Source organism: Choristoneura fumiferana, chromosome 20, assembly GCF_025370935.1.
Source record: "Choristoneura fumiferana chromosome 20, NRCan_CFum_1, whole genome shotgun sequence".
Classification (NCBI taxonomy): Eukaryota; Metazoa; Arthropoda; class Insecta; order Lepidoptera; family Tortricidae; genus Choristoneura; species Choristoneura fumiferana.
Genome location: NC_133491.1, coordinates 8,947,764 through 8,970,682, shown reverse-complemented (window position 1 = coordinate 8,970,682; position 22,919 = coordinate 8,947,764). Strand labels below are relative to the sequence as shown.

Genomic DNA, 22,919 nt, shown 5'->3' with positions numbered 1-22,919 from the left:
TTTTATATTTACCTACTACTAGGTAGTCGTTAGAGCATTTTCAGACTATCCATGCCCCTCCCGAGAACCAAACCAACCACATACCAAATCTCACTTAAATCGGCCCAGCGGTTCCGCGATGAAGCAACAAACAAAACCAGACAGACCGACAAACTTCGCACCTATAATATTATTATTACCTGTATACGTTGTACTTGTTTTTTTCTAAATTAATATCTTATAAAATTTATAATAGAATTTTTCCACACGAAAATAATTAGTTCTTCTATAGTCTATGCACAATAGGCTGCGTGGCCACGATGCCTTTACTTTTCCTTAACATGACAGCACGTCAAACATTAAAAATGTTGTAAGCGATGCGTTTCTTGTTTATGCTTTGTAGCATTGATTAACGATGATAATTCTAGTGTTAGTCGATAAATATCGAAAATATTCAATAAAACCAAATCAACGCAATGTTCAAAATAACTTCTGCTAATTTTAACCTTTCGAGGTTGAGTAAAACTTATCCAAATAACCTACATGACAGTGCTAATAACTATGCAAGTCCAATTTAGTACTTCAAACTACACAGGTAATTAATGTTTCCGTACATACATTCCATTGTTTTTGCTAATAATATTCAAACAAACTCTTTTCCTGTCAATAGATAACAGCTACTTATTGTCTTTTATTTCACATTGAAACTGTTTACACCACTTGTAAAGTTGAAGTAATTATGATTTTGCTTTCAGTCACTGAAGGAGTTGTCATGGATTATGAACTGTTGACCAATGATGGAAATGATAGTTTACCTATCACCCTTTATAACCAACCAAGTTGACATTCAGTAAAGTGAATCACCACTAATTTGTCTCGAAGACAACCTAAATGAAATCTTGACTACACTTGCCTTCAAATGCTTTTTTTTTTTTTTATTTTTGGTAAGTTTTCCTATGTTATCAGTTTCTCATTGAATCCTTTTAGCATTCATACATACATACTCAAAATAATATTGTTGTAAACTACCATCTCATGAACTCATTTTCTAATCTGTTAGTTTTCACAATAATAAGACCGCCATACTAAATCTCCGCGCTAAGATTTTGAACTAAATCTGTACTAACAAAATGGCCTAACATAACTAAGCTAATTTTTCTGGCTGTTTCATTGCTAGTACAGTATCACCTATCATATTAGATTTCATCATAGTCGATTATACCTATATAATTTGATTTGTTTTGTTTACAGGTAAAGTGAAATCCAATCTTAAAATTCAAATTCTCCCCTGGGAATAACAAAGTCCATACTACAGTTGAGCTAAACTGACAGCTGTTAATAAATTTTAACTATGCCAGCATGAAATCTGTCAAGAGTGAAGTGCCAACTCAAGATGTCCTACTGCTTGCCTATTACTGTACTCCTTCTCTGTGCTTTATAATGGATTAACCGCCAGCAACCATTTTATTTTGATGAAATAAACTCAGCATACTATCATACTCTACAGTGAGTATGCAACTAAAATGATTTTCCCATCTTATTGCATACTAATAAAAGCTTACTTTCTTTTATTGATTCCCTAAAAGGTCTATTGACTTTCCCTATACTGTATTGAAACAAATGCAACTTGTAATTTGTTCTATAACTATACAAGTTAACACATTTCATTACTAATTTAATTATTTTTAATCAAGCGACCCCCATTCTTTTAAAATTTTAGCCAGTGGTTTTATATGTCCACTTAAATTCCCTATGATCTTTATAATTAAACATATTAGTGACTTGAGTATATAAACTCTATAAGTAAGTTAAGTTCCTGGCTTTACTCTATAACTTAAGCGCTATCTTTCTAAACTATACAAACTTTCATAATTTAACTGTGCAGCCTATTTATTTTCTATTGAATTAATCTTTCCAGCTATGCTTGTTAAAGCCTTAAGTAAAATACCTCAAAATGCTAAACCGATTTTGATAATAAAACTTGTTCTTAGATCTAGACAGCTACCTCGGGTTTGTGAACCTTTTATATTTGCATTATTCATCTCATCTATGTGTAAGCCCATTCCCAACCTACGCATTCCCTACCGCCAGGCACAGGCGTCCTCTAAGAATGAGAGTGCTTGGACTAAATCATTTTGCTTATACTATTGCCTAAATCGGTGTGAAACTGTATATGCATAAGCATTGACATTTTTGTGCACACATACCTAGTACCAATATATACCTTCCTTTTATCTTGAGCTTGTCCCTATTCCTAGCTAAATATTTTTATAGAATTTCTTGTAACTTAAGTATGGGAAAACACACCTGTCATGAGTGACAATATTATAGCCTGCTAATCCCTAATTATTATCAACATAACTTTTCATTTGGCCTAATTAAATTGTTCCAAATGCTCACTTAGCTCACATGATTTGTAAAATAGGTAGCCTAAACTGAATTTCTTTAAGTTACGACCCCCCGTATGTAAGACCCAAGCTTATTCTATGCAACTTTTCTAGTAAGTAGGTAACTTTCCTACCGACCCCCCGACTATCAAACCAACACAACATTTGACATACCTTCGGTATTTATCTACCTATACTCCGGTTTCTAATAAGAATGAAATAGCTACTCATAAATAAGTTATTCTCTATGTTTTAACTTGGATCTCTGGAAGAGATTGCTCCGAAGCTAGAAGGCTGCCCTCTACAAGGAGTCATTGTATGGTATTGTAATTTTAAATGACTTTCCTAATAAATATGATAACAATAATCCTATTAAATGTATATTTACTCATATTTTCTAGTAAAATGGAACCATATGTATGAAGTATGTATGTATATGATTCTGTCTCCCTCTCACTACTGGTTTCAGAACATAGACTTATAATACACTACTTTTACGTTTAGGTTACTCTTTCTACGTTTCAGAACATCAATCACGCATGCGCACCGCACGTCAAGTCAATGTCACTTTTGACTTTTCTGTAAATGGCGGGCGAGCCGAGCGATTTACTTTGATTTAGTTAATGTGCTATAATTAATTGTGATCTAGTAATAATTGAACTTCAGGAAACTGAAATCTGAATATCGAAGTTTCCAAGTAACACAACAACGTCGGCTGGCAATCGAACGATGGTTTAAAGTTAATCGTTCCAACGTCAAAAGTCAACCGATGAAATCTACCAAATTTACAATAAGTATATTTTGTTTTCAGATGGAGATTTGAATAACTATCAGTGTTACAACAGTGAATGATATTAATTTAAGTGCAGCCTACCTAAATCCTCATCCTACCTAGTGACAAGACAAATTGTGCTATTTTCATTAAACCTTCAATTGTATAACATTTTGTTGTGTTCAAACTTAATTTTCCTTACTCCTATTCCTAGTGTGAACTATAAATTCCCATTCTTACTTTCACCTCCATTCCACGAACAGCAAATTGTGACTGTTTATGAGAAAACAGCCACTGAAACTTAACTAATGAAACTTAATATCTAACCTAACTTAGCATGAAATTTACTGATCTAGTAAGTGAATCTTAGTTTGCTATCCTATCTCATGAATACTAAGTATCAACAAACTGTCAGTGAATCTACTTTTTATCAAACAAACACCAAACACTAATTAGAATAAAACCTTAGTTCATCCTGTCACGGCTAACCCATATTGTAACTGCTCATACTAAACAACTGAACTGATGATGATGATTCTTGCTACTGATACTTATATCTATCTTGTACTTACAACTAAATTAATTATTTAACATACTTATCAGTAAAACTTAACAACTTAATGTTTATCTAACTAATAAAACTTTGTTCAGGTAAATACTCCTACTTATGAATATTAGTTAAAGTGGCCATGTGAATCGTCTAGTGATATATGTAGAACCTACGTTGTGTGCACTGAGTAACCCAAAGTAATTTAAGTGAAAAGTAAGAATGGAATAATTATTATATGATTAAGCAAACTATGTAGAAAAGTATATTTCTCAGGAACTTTCTCAAACTTTAGGATATGAATTGTAAGTGTATTTCGGACTGATACCGGGGCACAATGCCCCGGGGGTTCCGCCAAATATGGTTTAAAGCCATATACCATCCCCTATGAACCCACCAGCGCCTCCAAAAACAACAATATTCCCCTTTCAGAAGAGGTATATTGCAGATCAGGAAAACTACGCACTAACTATGGTGCATGACAAAGTCTTTAGTACAGATACAATTCTATGGCAAATGTTATGCTTAATTTACAATAGGATACCAGTGAACTCGCCTAACCTTATGACTCATTCACATGTATACCCTACTGCAGAATATCAATGGAAAGCCTAACCTTATGACTTTTCCATCGAGTCCCTACCATAGTAACAATGAAAGGCCTAACCTTATGACTCATTCATTGTATATAAGCTTACCAGTGAAATTGCCCAATCTTCCGACTCATTCACCAGTAAACTCTACTGTAGATTGATAATAGGTACATATATAATAATATACCTAAGTCCCTATAGTTACCATTAATTGTCTAATCTTTTGACTCATTCAATCAAGTAATTATAAATATTTCTAATTAGTTTAATAACTCAAACAGAAAGCAGTCGATCCCAGAGGCCACTCTCCCACAGTAACCCCTTTATGTTATAAAGATAGCTATCATATCAATCCCTTTAGGTAATTGACTATAGATGATTCATGTAGTAACAAGCCGTGTCAGTGTCTTCTCCTACAGGCAGTAAGACAACCAACGGGGAGCCTCCCTGGCTGTACCAAATCCTCAATCTATATTTTCAAGCTAGCTTTATAATGTGATAAAATTATAATTTAATCGGAGCCCATGGCTGTCTTAGATAGAGCACTCTTAGGAGTTTCTTAAATATTAAAATTGAGTTTGTCAATAGAATTTAGAAATCTAGAAATAAAATGGTGTGTAAGAATTTAAACTTTCCCTAGCTCTGTGTTGAAGTTTAGCAATTTGGAGGAAAACCCTCATAGGTGAACTAATTGTGTGGTGAGTTAAAAATAGTAACTTTTCCCGGTGTAAGGAAACGCTACTCTAGCTAAGCCCTATGAACTTCCCTACCTACATAGCCCTAATAAATCCTACAATTGTACTTTAAGCTTGCCCGAGGCCCCTACACTCTGTCTGTGATTAGCAAAACTAGGGAAATAATCCCACATGTACATTTAGTGTAATGTAGAAATTCCCGGTGTAAGGAATTCCTTCTACTCTCCTATCAACAAAGATGGTGTGTATACCTAAAGCCCTATCGGTCCCTACAAGGTGCTGAGCTCTCAACTTTCCCGAAGGAAAGTCCCTATGACGGAGAGCCCCGCGGAACAGCAGAATACCTAACGTTGTGCATAAATACGTAAATAAATAGGGGACAGGAATTCTGAGTTTCTTAAGTACAAACTAAGCGTCAACAAGACACGCATTCACTTCGACGAGCGCTACTTAGTCGTTACAAAAGACAAACAGAATCCACTGGTGGCTGGTACGACAGTAATTTGCCGCTGAAGGCACCACAGCTTCAGGAAGTGGAAGTCTATATCATCCACGGTTATCACCGTTAGGTGTCAGACGATATAAACGGACTTAAAGCTCAACCAAGGTACGTTATGGAGGAACCAAAGTCATTTCCATTAAGTTGGGAAAAACACAGAAAAGTTATGGATTAGTACAATACAAACGTAGGCTGAAATGAAACGCTATAAAACGATCACTCCACACTACAGAAACAATTAAGGGACTTCACCGTCACAGGACCGCAAAGACTCCCTCGCAACGACTTTCCGAATGAAAATCAGCACTAAATATTTCAAACATAATTGTAATGAAGATAATAATTTACCACTATAATCAGTAGCAAACTATAATCCATCTGATTAAGAAATATATCCATTTTATAAGACAATACTCACTCTGCAATTTATATTAATACCCAAATAGACTATGTAAAATTCCCAATAATAAAATAAGAAATGATTAAAACCCCAAATAAATTTATACAGCAAGAACCCGCGTAAATTTAAAATCGCTTCGAACTGAACCCTAATACTAGAAACAACCCTCTGCCCTCAATTTAAAAAGTTAATGTGCTCGCCGTCAAGACCAAAAAATGAATGCCCGGGGCCTACGATTCCACTCCTATTTATAGTCTTTCAGCCCTTTCAGCCTCAACGTCGTCAACGGCCTCACTGTCTTCTTTGACCTCACGGGCGTCTCGAGCCTCTCCCGCCTCAACGGCCTCACCAGCCTCGGCGTATGACGTCACAGCCCTAACCAATTATTAACAAAACTACTACTTTTTTATATAGTTTAAATGGATGAATAGGTTTTCCAATATTTGTGAAATGAAATCTAAATATATTTCCAAAACCAACAACGTAAATCCCATTTTTCTAATTAATTAATGAGTATTTAATATATTCCTTCACTCTCAATACATGTCCGCTACCCGCTCAATACTAAATAACACCATAACTTTGAAGTTTAATTGTGACTTAACTACTGAACAGAAAGATGCGAAACTTGGATAAAAGAAAGCTTATCTCCTATACAATTTTGGATATATTTCATGTAATCATGACAAACATACTAATTTCTGTTTCATACATTTTCTACCTAATGTAGAATGTTTTTATAACTAATATTTCGCTGAAACTCATACAAAACTCATTGCATTCAATTTGAATGTTTGTTCCCTCTCAATTTTCAGGAAATAACTTATAAATTAATGTTAATTAGTTTCCTATACATAACAGCGCCCTCTGATATTTAAAATTGTAATTAGATACTTAAACAGTATTCTTAATATTATCTTAGATTAAATTAGAGCCCCAGTAACGTTACAGTTGTCTGTGATTTTTGCTAGATGGCGCTTTTCAAACAATATTTTTTTATCAATCTGATATAATTGTGACTCAAAATGTATTCGCGCAGTGACGGCTTGCAAATGTCATTTGAAACCGTTACAGTGGCAAAACGCTCGTGAACTGAAATAATTTCCTTGCTCACCGCGACCTTACGATTGCAAAGCTTTGCAAAATACGTTTTCATGGAGTTTTCTACCTCCACACATGTAAGAAACACAAATCCAACACAAACCCATCCTCAAAAACCCCTACACTGTGTTTTCGAAACTCAACCATAGCTCATCTTCGAGTGAACCCGTACACCATGCTACTTGTTGTTAACTTAAATAAATACATTCAAAAATAAATAAAACATTAGGCAGTTTAAATAGCCCAATATTATTTTAGTCCTGGAATACGATAAAATCAGAACTAATAGGCTTTTAAATTTGAATATAATCAGTTATTTTAAAAGTATATTTTATTCCCTAACATACCTACATAGGTTCACTACTATACTTACTAGGTATGGACGAGTAAAATAAAATTTAATGAAAACAATTTAACACACTATTATTTCTAAAACAGTTATTTAAAATAAATACTAACCTAAGTCTGTACTAATCTTTTGGCTCGTTAACAGTGTGTTGAAGCGAAAACATACGAGCAAAATGTTGTCGTTGCGGTCTCAATTAGGATAGCGTGGTTCTAATTACGGGGCAGCTCGGCTCGGCGACCGCGGAGGCCGCGCGCCGCAACGGATCATCTCCGCGCAATTACCTCATCGTGGCCCTTTTAAGCCTTCGTTGGAAAAACATACAGTCCAATTGACAACGTCCTCCTATTTCGATGTCGGTTAAAAAGATGCGGATATTTTTAAAGTTGGTGGTGGGACCTTGTGAAAAGTCCATCCAGATCGCTACCATCGTATTCGCTAATCCTACAGCTCCTGTGTTTCGCCGTGGAGTGTATGTCAGTCGGTAAAATTACTGGTACACACATGGAGTATTCTGTTCTTAGTTCTAAGTTGCGTTTTCAACTTGTGATTGAGTAATTACTGACTTACTGACTGACACACTTAAAGCTCCGTTTCCACCAATAATGTGCTGCCTCGCTCCGCTCAGCTGTTTCCACCAGAGATGTGGTGTGCGAGGATGTGTAAATGGAGCGTTTCTATTGGATAATGAAAAACACGTTCTTCGCAACATATCCACACATTATTGGTGGAACCGCAGCTTGAAAACATAATCCATAACACTAGGGTTTGGAGCTTGAAATTTTGCTCATTTTATTATGTAAACCGACGGACTTTGCAAAACCCTCACGGCATAGACTCTGGCCAACGAAACACTTGCTGTACACTGATTAAACGATGTTAGAAATAGAATAGAATAATAATAGAATAGAAAATAATTCACATTCACAAATACACACAAATACAACAAAACTAAAAAACAACAATTAACAGCAAACACAAATAAAAAATAAAATAAAAAGAAATACAAAAACGTTGATACTTAGATATTTATTTAAATTTTCCATTTTTTTAAGTATACGCGAGACTTCAAGCTGTATAAATATTCATTATAGTAATGTGTGAAAGTTGATGATGCACTTTAGTAGTCCCTTGGTAAATTTTATAACCTTTGTCAGTGCCCATTTACGTACAGCCCAGACGCATCCATTTTTGGATCACTTTGACCAGATTAGCATTGAATATATCTTCTAACATTTTATTTAACTTTAACAATCTTGTAAAATTTTCCATTTTGAGGATGGTAGGAGGTTGAATTAAACAAAAAATTTTATTTATTTCTTAAAGCAGAAATATCAAAATTATCTAAGCCGGGTTAGAATGTCAATATGTCAATTTTGACAGTCTCAAAAATGATAACAACCTGATTTAAATTTCGTTTAAAATGCGTGGACAGCTTTCACTGGCCGGAGTCTAGTTAGTCCTGCAACGGGAGCGAATTCGCGGCTTAAGCAGCTGGTGTTAAATAAATAGAAAACTTTCGCGCTCAGTATATTATAATATCTATAATAAATTACGTTTACTGCTTCATAATCATAATACTTCGTGACATACATATAATTCATTTCAATACACATTTTCAGTTAAATCTATAATCACACATTTGTACTAAAATATAATTATTGTGCAAGGTGCAGAATCATAAGAATGTATTAATTACTTATTTATTTGTTTAATAATAAGTTTGGCACTAGTTTCATACTGCGGTCAGTCTATCAATATCATCTGCAGAATTCCGTATCAGCATCATTGGAAGTACAGGTTCCTTCGGCTGCAGCCAGGAACAGTTTGCCGGATGAGCAGGAACACAGCTGGTATACTCTCTGGCTTCTTAAATTTTTGTTCCGCCGTGTTTCATTAATTCTCACAGCCTCCTTCAGGCTCTGGATGAAAATACTGGGAGTGTCGATTTTTAACTGTAAAATACTTATAGTTAAAAAAACTACAAAACCAGGCCCAGCGCGGATTGGGAGCTTTAAAACTATTAAATTGTGTCGCAAGTGCGTAGGGTTCCTCATGATGTTTTCCCTTACCATAGGGCACGTGATAAATTTCAATTGTCATTTCTCACTTAAATACTTATATATTCAGAGGCGAGAGCCTGGGTTTGAAGCCATGATCCTCTGCTTGAGAGGCCAATCTATACCTCTAAGGCTAAACATGAAGATTTTTCGTTCAACAGTAATTTAAATGGAATACTGTTAATCTCAAAATACGGAAGTTAACTTACGGCGCCTACAACAGAATCCAGCTTAATGTTGCTGTGTGAAGTAACGTCGATACCGCCCGCTCGGCTCTCGAGATATATAGACTGCGGAGCCCTCAAATCCAGATGTCTTGTTAGGGATTCCAGTCTGAATAATATAAAAATGAATCATGAGAAAGGTGAAGCAGTTCGTAATATATTTATTTTATTTATTTTATTTTAAATAAAATTACAGTCGATTCCGTTAAGGTCTACACTACACAAGAGCGTCGCCAGCCTACAATTAAGAGGGACTGGTGGCAAGTTGGTATATACATGATGGAATAGTACGAATTGTAAATGTGGTTAAAAGCAGTCCAAAGAAGTGACACTATATTGCCTAAATCAATCTAAGTCACGATAGATAGTATCTTGTAAGATTTATTAAATCTACATGTTCTACAAAATCCACAATCTGCTACTGAATATTACTTTTGAGTGTATTAATCTAGGCATCCAGGCATTAACAGAGAGTTGACCGTTGAGAATACTGCCACCAAACTTCACTACAGTTTTGCAGCTGGGTAATGCCAGCCAGCACCTCTGTGAATACACGCGCATCTCCTCACCTCACCTGATGCGCGGATTACGCCACTAAATTGTTACAACTGCCTAGAATAGACACTTACTGCAGATCGGCCCCCGGTGGCGCCCGCACTTGCGGTGTCTGCACCGCAGTCTGCACCGTCACTCCGCCTTCGCCGTTAGCAGCCAGCGCGTCCGCGAACACGTGCACCTCATTCCGAGACGCGCGGAACACGCTGCCACCAAACTCATCCCGCACCTCGAAAGTGCGCCCGCTGCATTCAAGCCTGTCTCTTTCTGAAAAGTTAGTAGATGAATTTATCGGCTTCTGTATGTTATAAGTTATAATAAACCCTAACCCTTTCGCTCGCGGTAACCATAAGGTCTGGCAAACGAACTCAAATTCTGGATTTTTACTTTATTCTCACGGGAACTTCCAAAGAATAGGACTAAGTATAGAGTATTCTTTTACGTTGAATGAACAATACTTGTGCAAAATTTAATGTCTCTAAATTGAGTGTTGCAGATTTCGGGTTTTTGACTTGCGTACATCCTTGGTAGGTAATATCGGAATAACGAGGAGCCTATGTGTTATTCCCAAGGTGCCTACCAAATTTCATTCAAATCCTACCAGCCGTTCTTGTGTGAAAGAATGACAAATACACACACACTCAAAACTTTGACATTATAAAGATTGTGATTTTGTTGAAAAGGAAATTTAAAGGTTATTTATTTGGGAAACAAACAGCATTTATAACACAGTTGAATATGAATATAACTTAGTTGATACATAAGCCAAAGCAGTTTCCACTTATAAAGAAATAACATTAAGATTAAAAGAGCCATCTTACTGAGCATTAACTTGGCGGTTTCCTTCCGTTCCGGCTCGGAGACCAGCACCGTGAAGTTTCGGTAGGAGTGAACCGTGAGTGGTTGCCCCGAGCGGGAACGAATCGTTGATGCCACTAGGCTGTCTGCCACGAACGCCTGTCCTCCAGCTCTATACCACCTTTAATAATTGTAATAGGCCCGAGCCCTCCCTGTAAAACCAAAAATTCATTTAACATCTTACCCGGAAACAAAGACAACGAGATGGATTTTCACAATTTTCTTTCTTAATCTCCCTCTCAAGGAATCTTTTGTTTGATATGGGGTTCCATTGGCGTGGTGCCGTAAACAACTTGCCGTTAAATTCAACTAGACGGTCATCGTCTCACAGCACAGCCTAATAATACTGAGTGTATCCTTCAATGAGGGTTTTCACAGAGGCGAAATATCGCTAGATGGCGTTAGTATCATGAGGTACGTTTGACTTAGTTTTTAACCAATCTCGAGCAAACGTCAAACGGACCTCACTATACTAACGCCATCTAGCGATATTTCACCTCTGTGAAGACTTTCACTGAATTCGATTTAAAAGTGGCTAAATGATTACCATGTTGTGTATTTATATTTAATTTATACCTACCTATAAAAGAGTAACGTGACAGACAGACAGCGCACAGACTTAACTAAACTAATGAAAATTTGGCAGAGTAGAGTTGTGTTTTGGGTTATGGGCGTTTGCAGATAAAGTTGTTGAAATGACTTTTTTTTTTAGATTTTGATGAAATTTTGTTTTCTTACTCAGAATTAGGAGCACCTTCAATTGCAATAGGACAAAAAGTGTCCCAGGTTTTTAATAAACACAATTTAACTATCGTCATACTAAACGTGTATAAAAACGGTAACGTAATGGAATAAAAAATCTTGGGACACTTTTTTTCTCCTATTACAATCGAAAGTGCTCCTGATTCTGAGTAGGAAAACGAAATTTCATCTAAATCTAAATAAAAAAGTAATTTCAACAACTTTTTCTGAAAAATAAATAAATAAATGGTAAGTATCGTTGATTTTACTGCCCGCGCGAACGAAGTTGCGAGCAAGAGCTAGTATGTAATATAGTTATACTAACTCCGCTAAGACAGCAGAAGGAACTGTTGGAAAACAAATGAATTTCAGTGATGAATACATCGGTTTATGCAGTTTGTAGTCGGCGGCCGCAGCGGGTAGCGTTAATGGTTATTACTTGGCTCAAAGAGATGCTGCAGCGATGTTATAAATTTAATGAAGCAATTTACGATTTATTAACCACTGAAAGCATAAGTTTTTCATTTAAAATTAACATTAAGTAAAATACGGTAATATTACGGTTGTAATTAAAATTAAGAGATCACTCTTAAGCGATAAGGTCGCCTATTGTTTACCATGTAATTTTCTTTCTGTTTACCAACCTACCTACCTATTTTCTGTATCGCTTAATATTTTTGGTGTACAATAAAGAGTCATTCTATTGTATTGTATTTGTAATTGATTTTTACTTGCAATACAAGATGAATTTAAATTTCGAATATACTTAAAAACCAAATTCTCTTAGGCAGGTAGGTCCTTAAGTAGGTAAATAACATTTTACTGCACTAGAGTATTAGTAATTCCTTAATTCAGAATTAGTTATAGAACTGCTTATTTACCCAACATTTCACTGCACCAATTTGATAAGTTGTCTTACTTGTCTTAGACTCAGCAAACATTGCGATTAACGCGAGCGATTTTAGCATGCCGCCCCTTTTCAATGTATTCGCTTATAAAAGAGACGGCGCGTTAAAACTCCTCGCGTTCAAGTATTTTGGTAAGAAATTCAAAGGACTTTTTTATTTTTTATTTTATAGGAACATGTTTAAGAAAGTAGTCCCAATTGCTAATTAACACACAGGTTAAGAGGGCGTAATCTGACAGTAAAATGAAGATCCATAAAAAATATAACAAAAATAGAACCGACTACAAAAAACATGAAAATAATTTTCTACCAGTCTGAAGTCGGTGCCTCAGCATGAGCTAGCAGGAGTGGACCTATAATCGTCTACCTCACCTACAATTGTACGAGTACCAATATAAGCCGAATGGCTTCAATCACTTCTGCTGGCTCGTGCTGAGGCACCGACTTCAGACTGGTAGAAAAATATTTTCATGGTTTTTTGTAGTCGGTTCTATTTTTTGTTATATTTTCTTTTTCACGCTTTTTAGTGTAAAAGAGATAAGATATAATAGTTTAATGTCAGCTGCTCGTCACCTTTCGTTCATTATTGAGGAGTCCTGGTGCTACATCACCCGTTCCATTTCACCATATGAATCACGATGAGCTTAAATTCCTTAGCAACTGCGTTAAAGTAATTGAAATTCAACCCGTGTAGTACTTGTTATTGAGTAGTCGCTCCATTGGTCAAATTTGGTCTTCATCACCAGTTCCACTTCACCAAATGATGATTTTCAAGAGCAAATGCACGAGTTACTCCTAAATATATCGAAATTACCATAGACGTTCCTACAATACTTGAAGAGTTCCCTCGATTTACTTAGGATCCAATCATCAGATCCTGATTTTTTGCTTATGGGACCTAATTGAAAACATTCCTAGATGAACGAAAAAAAAGTTTTTCAAATCGGTTCATAAATGACGGAGTTCTGTGGTAACAAACATAAAAAAATACATCCGAATTGATAACCTCCTCCTTTTTTTTGAAGTCGGTAAAAAGTCAGTCGCTGTCTAAATTCCTTACAAAATTTATCTAATATAACATTTTTAAGTATGTATCTATATCTATATAATTATATTTATCCGTTGTTTAGTACCCATAACACAAGCTTTGCTAAGCAAGCAAGCTTACTTTGGGACTAGGTCAATTGGTGTGAATTGTCCCGTGATATTTATTTATTTATTTATTTTTAATGTGATTGCTTCGACTAGATTGTGGAAGAATTGGCTCGTGAATACCAATTACATGTCATTATTGCATTTGTCAAAAGACGAAATCAACAAGATTGCTTCAGCTGATTGTGATCAAATAGAACCACACCGCAGAAATTGTAGCAGCAACGTTTAGAAAAATAAAACCGTTTAAGAAACTGCATCACGTTTGTTTAAGCAGCTGCAAACTGCACGTTGCCACATGAAAATCTCTACGTACATTTGCTAAATGTACCTACCTATAACACCGTCTAAGTATTTTATTTGATATGATACAACACTTGTCTACCCTCTTTATTGTTAAAGTGATTTTTTACTTCTCATGCTCGTAAAATTCGTGTTTATGCTGGATCTAGGTGACATAAAATGACTTTTTATGCTCTAGTGCATTAAGTAAAATCTTCGTATAAGACCAAGATAATCAGGTCTCAACAGCCACAAACAAAAAAGTTTCTACATATTTTTTAATATTTTTTAATTTATGTAAAATTAAAAATCAATCAAACTAAAATATATAATTATATAATAATGCATGAAAAATAAAACAAAGTGGACAATTGTTTCCACTGTTGCTACTCGTATTTAATTTCCTCGCAATCTAAGTGAAAAGCAGTGTAAAAGACGAGCATGAAAACCATTTTCCCCTCGAATTGTCTATCCACTCTCGCCGTACCGACTCGGGTGGCTATAATATGAACGTCTTGGGTAAAATGTTTCGGTTTATGCTCTTGTTGTACAATCTAGTATTTATTGTCTGATACTCTGGCATTTTGATTTGGCAAGAAACATATGAAATAAATTTTGCGACTTTACTTGAGTATCTTATCTAACTTATCTACTAGTGGTAGAGAGTAGCGTAGGTTACATCGTCTATGGTTATTTAAATAAGAAGATAACGAGGGTACCTAGCACAAATTACTGTGTCAAAATTTGGAATAAAAAGCCACTCACAGCCAAATTTCGGCACTCTGCAATAATCAGAAATCAACAAACCAAAGCCTTCCAAAATTTTAAATAAATACTATTAATGTAAATTCAGTGTAGCTCTGCCCAAATTTGGTAAGTCATTGGCAAATATCAATCTTTATTTGTGTATTTCCAACTTGTGTTTTACTTTCTGTTTATTTTCTATGCAGCAGACGATTACTTTTATCAATTGCTCGCACGCATTCTGAAATATTCTGTCGTATCGTCCTATGAAATACGATTCATATATGTGGATTGTGTTGTCGTGTCTTGCGAGCCATGAGTCAGCTGTTAAACCATATCATTACCCTGAGGTTCCCCTTGTTTACGCATACTGTTTTATGTAATTCTATTTTGCATAATCCGCAAATAATTTTATACCGAAACTCGCATTTCCAGCTGTATTCCGCCTAGTGAAGCTTCCGTCTCGACCTAATACTAACCTAACCTAACCTATAGTTGAGCAATCACGTTACCTGGGTTTTCTTTATTGCGGCTTCGCTCCCCCGTCTCCCTTTACTGTGTCCCTACAACATTTGAAGAGATCCCTCGATTTCCTTAAGATCCAAAAAAATATTCAAATCGGTTCATAAATGACGGAGTTCTGAGGTAACAAACATAAAAAAAATACAACCGAATTGATAACCTCCTTTTTTGAAGTCTGTTAAAAAGTATGCCAAATTGATGTCACCCGTTTCTTAAATATGGTGGTATGCGACGCGAGCACATTAATAGAATAGTGCAGGGTTGATCCCGATTAAATCACCATAATCATTGATATGAATCAAATCAATTGAATTGAGATTGGAAACTTTTATGAATAACGGGGTTTTAGATGCTAATATTGACGTAAATATAATGTGCGGGTTCAAATATATCCAACTCACCATTCTTAGTTTCAAACTACTAATAATCCAAAGAGTTAGTCCAATGTTGAGGAAGATCAGCACCATTAGGAAGACTAAGATACAGTAGAGGGCAGTCTTGCGCCAGCCTCTGAAGACAACAGCGGGCAGGCAGGCGGGGCCCGGGTGCTCCACTGCCGGCTGCGGATTCTCTCCGGGCGGCGTGCAGCCCCAGCCGTGCACCGCGCCTTCCCCCGTCATCCTTTACTGTGATACAGATCCGCTATTATCCTACAACAAAGGATTACAACTAATTTCAATTAGCCTCTAATGGAGTGTCAGAGGCTTACTGGCGTTTCATATATTGTATTAGTCATGTCATAGTCCATAAATAAAACAAGTGCACATATATTCAACAGATTTAGATTTTTAATTCACAATAGATACAGCTGTTTCTCAATTTTTTCACTATACAATTTAGGTTAACTACTCAATGTGAACAGTAATAGTACATTTCGATACTAGTGCGGAAAGGATGTCATTACTTCACGAGTCCCAAGGTATCCACGCCTTCGGACGTGGCAAGACTCGGGACGAGTGAAGAATGACATTTCCGCGCGTGTATCGTTTAATGTTTTTACATTTGCGAAAGAAATACAACAAAGAAAAGATATGTTGAAAGGAATAAAAATACAGTCAATTTTGAGTGATTCTTAATGTCGAATAATTTTTGTCTTCATCATAGTTTTTAGCATTGAATACTTCGACCACAAGGTAGAGGCCCGATATTTCTAAGAAAGTTCAAGAAAAAAAGGCCATAACGTTTTCTGAGAACGTCTTCACTTTATGTTCCGTTTTTCAGTTCACATCTATTCATAACCCGCTATGATATTTATGTTTAAATTTTTCCGGTAAAGCACTATTACTCGCAATTGCGGCCTTCTCACAGAATTATGTCTAGCAGTATTATAGTACATTGTGCATTAAGGGGCGTTAGAAGGGGATTACTAACGAAAGTCTATTAGAAGAAGAAAATGCGAGGAAGAAAATGCAAAAAATTTAATTATTTTGTGTCCAAACACTTCACAGCTCAGCAAAAGCAAGACGCTAAGAAAACAACTGAATAAAATATGGCTACCCGCCAATACAGCTGGCTAATACGAAATTCGAAAATCGAAGTTCGTATCGTACCGTCCCTCTTACTCTCGTATTAAATAATATTAGCGTCAGGAAAACGATATGAACTTCGATTTTCGAATTTCGTGGAAGCCCCCTGATTGTCACTTTTTTCGAGTCGTCTACCATAGATAATACTAAGAACCGTATTAAGTTTAGAATTCGAATGGTCTTACGGCCAGAGTATTCCAACATGCTAAAAAAATATTTACTACATTTTTTGCAAAACAAATCGATATAAATTTAAAATATAAAAATAACGAAGTTTCATGAAGCGTGGCCCATTTTTATGGTGTAAAATTAGGTTATATCAGTGGTTATATCTAAGTTTTAAAGATGTAAATAAAACGTAGGCTGACTTGAAATCTCTTTAGTTTGAAATGACGTATCTACTAACTTTTTAAAACTAAAGTCATAACTCCCTTGGGAAGGAAAACTATACGTAAATCCATAATTCCCAGCCGCGGGAACAATTGAGGCGATTGTCTTTTAGTATACAGTTATGGAATAACGTGTCGTCATCGACGAGCAAATGTGATGAATAATCCATTTCAAACTCTGATCCACTCATTTTACAAAAGCTTTTTGAAAACTTTAAACTTTACTGAACACAGTTAAAACTTTAGCAGTGAAAATTGTTGACAAATTAAAGGCGTTTTTTTTCAAAAACATATTTTATGAGAAGGAAACTATTGGTATGATAGTTTACTATTATTATTTTTACTATTATTACCCTACTATCACTGTGTTCGATATTTAAATTGTATAAAAACAAAAACTACTGTTGCCTTACGAACTTAATATAATAAACATGCTTGCAGTAGGAAAAGCGCCCCCACTTTGACAGGCGTTTCGGCAGCTGTTCCGTTCCATTCAGACACCTTAACCCTCTATTGCATGAGGTATGAAACATTAACAAAAAAAAATTTTTTTTTTTAGAATATTATGTATTTATTGTATCCTTACATGGCTTCGTATGCATTCTCATTGTTTGTTACAGAATCCATATATGGTTTCGTATGCAATTAGAAAAGAAAACCCCAAACTTCTAATTATCTACACATCTATTTTTCACATGAAATGATAATCTCTGAAACAATTTCTTTTGTCATTGTAGTATAAACGGACTTCATATTTTTCACACATTGTTAATGACCGGCATTTGCAGAGATTTTGACATACTTGTCGGGTTTTTTATCCATTTTGGATAGTGACCTACGGTACGCACAGACTTAATGGAGCATCTTGATGTCTAGCAGACATCAAGATGTCTTGTTTCTAGAGCTTCTTGGAAATTGGGAATTGTAATTGGATTGTAATAACAATTTAAAAAAAAGATAGTAATTATAATGCTGAAGAGGCAAGTAATAAAATATTCATATTTTTATATTTTTGCCTTAATAGGTAATAGGTTTTTAGTTTTATTACGTCTTGGTACAAACTATTTAACATTACAACCTCTTCAGTAAGTAGGCGATAATCATGAATTGGAACAAGCACAAATTTAAAAACATTGGAAAAGTAAAAAGCACTAGTGCGCAAAAACGAACTTTGCACACGCCAAACAGCCAAAAAAGTAAACTTTTTGAGCAATTGTATTAAAATCGTAGATTGTACAACAAGAGCATAAACCGAACCATTTTACCCGAGACGTTCATATAGCGTACGGCAGTTTTACACTGCTTTTCACTTCGATTGCGAGGAGATGAAATAAGAACAGTAAAAACATTGTTCACTTACTAGGTACCTTTTATTTTTATGCATTGCTGATATAATTATGAATATTTAGTTTTGTTGATTTATTCTGATTGATTTTTAGTTTTAAATATTAAAAAATATATGTAGAAACTTCTTGGTTTGTGACTGTCTACACCTGATTGCCTTGGCCTTAGACGAAGATTTTACTTTATGCGCTAGAGCATAAAAGTAATTTTATTTCGCCTAGATCCAGCATAAACACGAACTTTACGAGCATGAGAAGTGAAAAATAGATTTTAACTTTTTTTTTTGTTTGCTTCTATCTCCTAAACCATTTTGCGATTTAAGTTTAGGAATTGATATCTCCAAATATTTCGCAACCGTAAACATTTGATACACGCTACAAAGTAGGCATTTATACTTTGCAATTTTATTGGCACAGGTCTTTCAGAACATTTAGGATGAGTTACAGGTCTGTCCTAGTTTCGGAGTTTTACTGTGTTCGTCTCTTGTTATATTGAGATTCCGCTAGGTAACGAAAATGCATCTAAAAATACGAACTCACCTAGTATCGTCTGAAACTACTATTGATTCACGGCTTCACTGACTTAACATTAAACTTTCAGAAAAATCGAAAAATGGCTGTAATTTGGTATTACTTAGATTAATACAAATTGGAACCGGTTGATCGTAAGACAATCCACCCTTAACAATTTTGTGATATATAAATACACCAAACTTGTTTTGATTATGACAGGTTTGCTTTTATCCTACAGGCTGTCACTTGTTAGGATTTTACATTAAGTTTGTTTAAATTGAATGAATCACAAGGTTGGGTTGGGATGACAAAACGTGCGGAAAGCGCAGCGTACTGCACTAATGAACGCCGCAGCGAGCGCGTACCAACTAATGAATATAACACGGAGGCTTTACAAAAAAACAGCCTGTAAATTGGCCGAATGTTAATAACACTGACAGACAACAGGGCATTATTATAGCTGTGTAGTTGTTCTCGTTCGTGTTGCCTTAGTTTTCACAATAAAAAAGGTATTGAATTATGCGGTCTGTTATTATTCTTCTTTTAAATAAAGAAAAAAAAACAAGTAGCGCCATATCTAACGAAAAACCGTATTTTAATAAACGCCATAGCCATAAACGAACAAAAAAATGGAACTTTTAAATGCCTGCAAGCTCTTTGACGTGTCACATGTTTTTTTCTATTTTTTTGAGGTTTGCTGATGCACACCCACATGAAATAACACGTCATAACATGTACTACTTGCTGCTGGAAAGTATTAAGTCAGGTTGATATAGGTACATAAAAGATTTAATTATTTTTACCAGTCACAAATCTATTTCAATATATCCGGGAATACTATGCTGTAAGGCATATCATTAATAATAATAAATAAATAATAAATATCATGGACACTTGACACCAATTGGCCTAGTCCAAAACTAAGCTAAGCTTGTACTATGGATACTAGGCAACGGATAACATACTTATATAGATAAATACATACTTAAATACATATTAAACATCCAAGACCCGAGAACAAACATTCGTGTTTATTAGGTTCAATTTGAAATTTGAAAATCAGTCTGCTGTACAATTCAATGATTTCGGCCAGTACTCGTAGCTTTAAATACATAATACATTATATTCAGAAACATTTTTATTTGCGAAAGTTCATTTCAGATAGAATACCGGAATGATAAGGATCAGAACGAGAATAATGTTTTTATTTTATCAAATTGACAACGTAAATACTTGTATTGTGTAGTGGTAGGCAACTCTCAGTGCGCGAGTACCTACGACTTGCGCTTTGGATACTAGAGCTCCTACAGGGTTTACTAATATTATGTTGCATTAAATCGAATCTCATAATTTTGATTCTCATAACAACCTTCAGCAGAATCATCATATTATATCACCGAATTACTTTTCGCATACATTTTTCTCATACTATAATTTCTCATAATTTTGTAAAGCCGAATATTAACATCACAAAATTTCGATGAGAATAATATTTATATGCTCGAATAGTTGCTACACAGAAAGACATATCTCATAATATTATTTTGCATAAGGATAATAAAAAGCAGAATTATATATATAAACGGCTCCAACGATTTCGATGAATTTTGGTATGTAGGGGTTTTCGGGGATGAAAAATCGACCTAGCTTGGTCTTATCTCTGGGAAAACGCTTGTTACCGAGTTTTAACCCAAGCGGAGCTCGGTCGCCCAGATATTAATATTATTATGTGTCATTACGGTTGTGAATCTGAAACTGGCTCAGTATAATGCTGACGCGTTAAAAACACCCCAGCGTTGTTTTAATTGTAGTTCTAAATTAACTTAACCTTTATTGGCAGCAGTAAGATTCTGGCGCTTCGCCGGCCGTTGCCGTGGCACGCTCGCTCCGCTCGCTCGACTCGCTCCGCTCGCTCGGCTTGCGCGCTGTTGTGGTCGCAGTTCTTTCCTAATCCAACCTACTATGAAGCTGCTGTTCTGTTCTGGTGCTTGGCCTGCTGCTGTTACAGCACGTTTACTTTGCTGGCCTTACTTTAACCTTAACCCATTCTTATGGTAGCTGTTAGTTCCTTTAACTATGTCATTGCCATGTTTAAAATTCCGTGTAAATACAATAGTCCAATTTAGTATTTTGCTATGCCAATATGCCACATAAAAATCGGCGTTATTAATGCTCTGCTATTTAATATTCTGCAAAAGTAATATTCGGCGTTATGAGTGTTTTGCTATGTAATATTCTGAGAAATGACTATTATTCGAACTGATAATTATGCAAAGTGATGATTATGCAGAAGTATTATACGGCTAAAAAAATTATGAGGTACCTGTTATGCGAAGTGTGATTCGGAGAATCGATATTATGCAAGATAAAGGGAACCCGTCCTACAGAGGTTACCATTCTACAAGGCTGTCAATAGTTCCTTAGTATTTATTGATTAGAAATCGTGCCCAATGGTAGAGAGAGTACGTTGTTATTTAGATAAAGCAGAAGGATGCCACCTAGGAGCGCCTACGCATCGCGTCTGAATAATTTTTGAATTTAGAATTGTTGAATTGTCTGAGTCGTGGTGTGTAAGTGTTTATTGATCAACTCTACATATGAAAAGTAAGGGACTTACGGATGCTGTTTTGCAATAGTGTGTTAAACCTGTTTAATTCTGCAATACAATGTCAACCCTTAGAATAGTACATTGTTCATTAAGGGGCGTAAGAAGGAGGCGGAGGGCGTTTAATGTCTCGAGTTTGTAATCCTCTTGCGGCCCGTGATACACATAATGGTTTTCATTACACTGCGAGGATAAAAATGCAAAAAGTTAAATTATTTTGTGACTAAGCTCTTCACAGCTCCGAAAGAGACGCTAAGAAAACAAGGAATAAAATAATGGCTACCCCCGCCATACATGGGGCTACATCAAAATTCGAAAATCGAAGTTCGTATCTTACCGTCCCTCTCACTCTCGTACTAAAAATATTTGCGTCAGCTAATCGATACAACCTTTTTTTTCGGATTGCGTTGTAGCCCCCTGATTGTAACTTTTTTCGTCGTCTACCATACGTAATGCTAAGCTAATTATTCCAACATGCTAAAAAATATTTACTAAATTATTGCAAAACGATTTGATTTATATTTAAAATATAATAACGANCGACTTTATGTTCTAACACGAAACGTGTAAAGTTCCGCCATTTTTGCGATAAAAAAAGCGTTCGCATGCACGTAACCACGCCTTTGTATACACATATTGCTGTCTATTTTCCTCCTTTTTTCTTTTCCATTTGCGGTCTCGCTCGGTCACGCACACATGCACGTGTGGACCGAATGCTTCGGGACACGTTGTGTGCGCGCCATCTAACGGGGAGTAGCGGAACTTTGTCGGGGTGTAGAGAAAGGGGTTTGTTTTTTAGAGCTTTCACTTTGCGCGGCAGCACCGTGAAAGGGCTTCGTAAAAGTTCATCGTGTCGCCGCAGATGTCCTGGCCTCAGATAAAAACTGCTTGTTTATGGCTTAAATTGTTAGGCAATAATATTTAATGGTCTATTAATACGGTAGAGATTCAATTACAAACCGGCTCACGCTGTCTTGGGATAAATATTTCATGTCAATTTACAATTTAATTAAAATAGATTTTGCTGTGAATTAGCATTTTATTTGCGCTTGTTGCCGTGGTGCCCAGCAGGGGGCGCGGATTAAGGTTGCCAGCAAAGAAAAATGGCGACAGGACATTATTTAATGAGGCGAGTCAATAAAAACGTTTGTTTTAGTAACAAGCAGTAGGTAGTAGGTT

General features: G+C 35.7%; 1 long non-coding RNA gene and 1 pseudogene across 2 annotated transcripts; one reads left to right on the top strand and one right to left on the bottom strand.

Moving 5' to 3' along the window:
* The first annotated feature begins 251 nt into the window (after positions 1-251).
* On the top strand, positions 252-3,309 carry LOC141438969 (uncharacterized). 2 transcript variants are annotated; one of them, XR_012452537.1, is made up of 3 exons: positions 252-574; positions 735-2,687; positions 3,178-3,309. It is a non-coding gene; the product is annotated as an uncharacterized lncRNA (long non-coding RNA). The 2 variants fall into 2 exon arrangements; XR_012452538.1 differs by having other exon boundaries at positions 267-574; positions 735-1,485.
* A 5,534-nt stretch (positions 3,310-8,843) lies between these two features.
* On the bottom strand, positions 8,844-21,629 carry LOC141439164 (delta-sarcoglycan-like; annotated as a pseudogene).
* Positions 21,630-22,919: the final 1,290 nt, after the last annotated feature.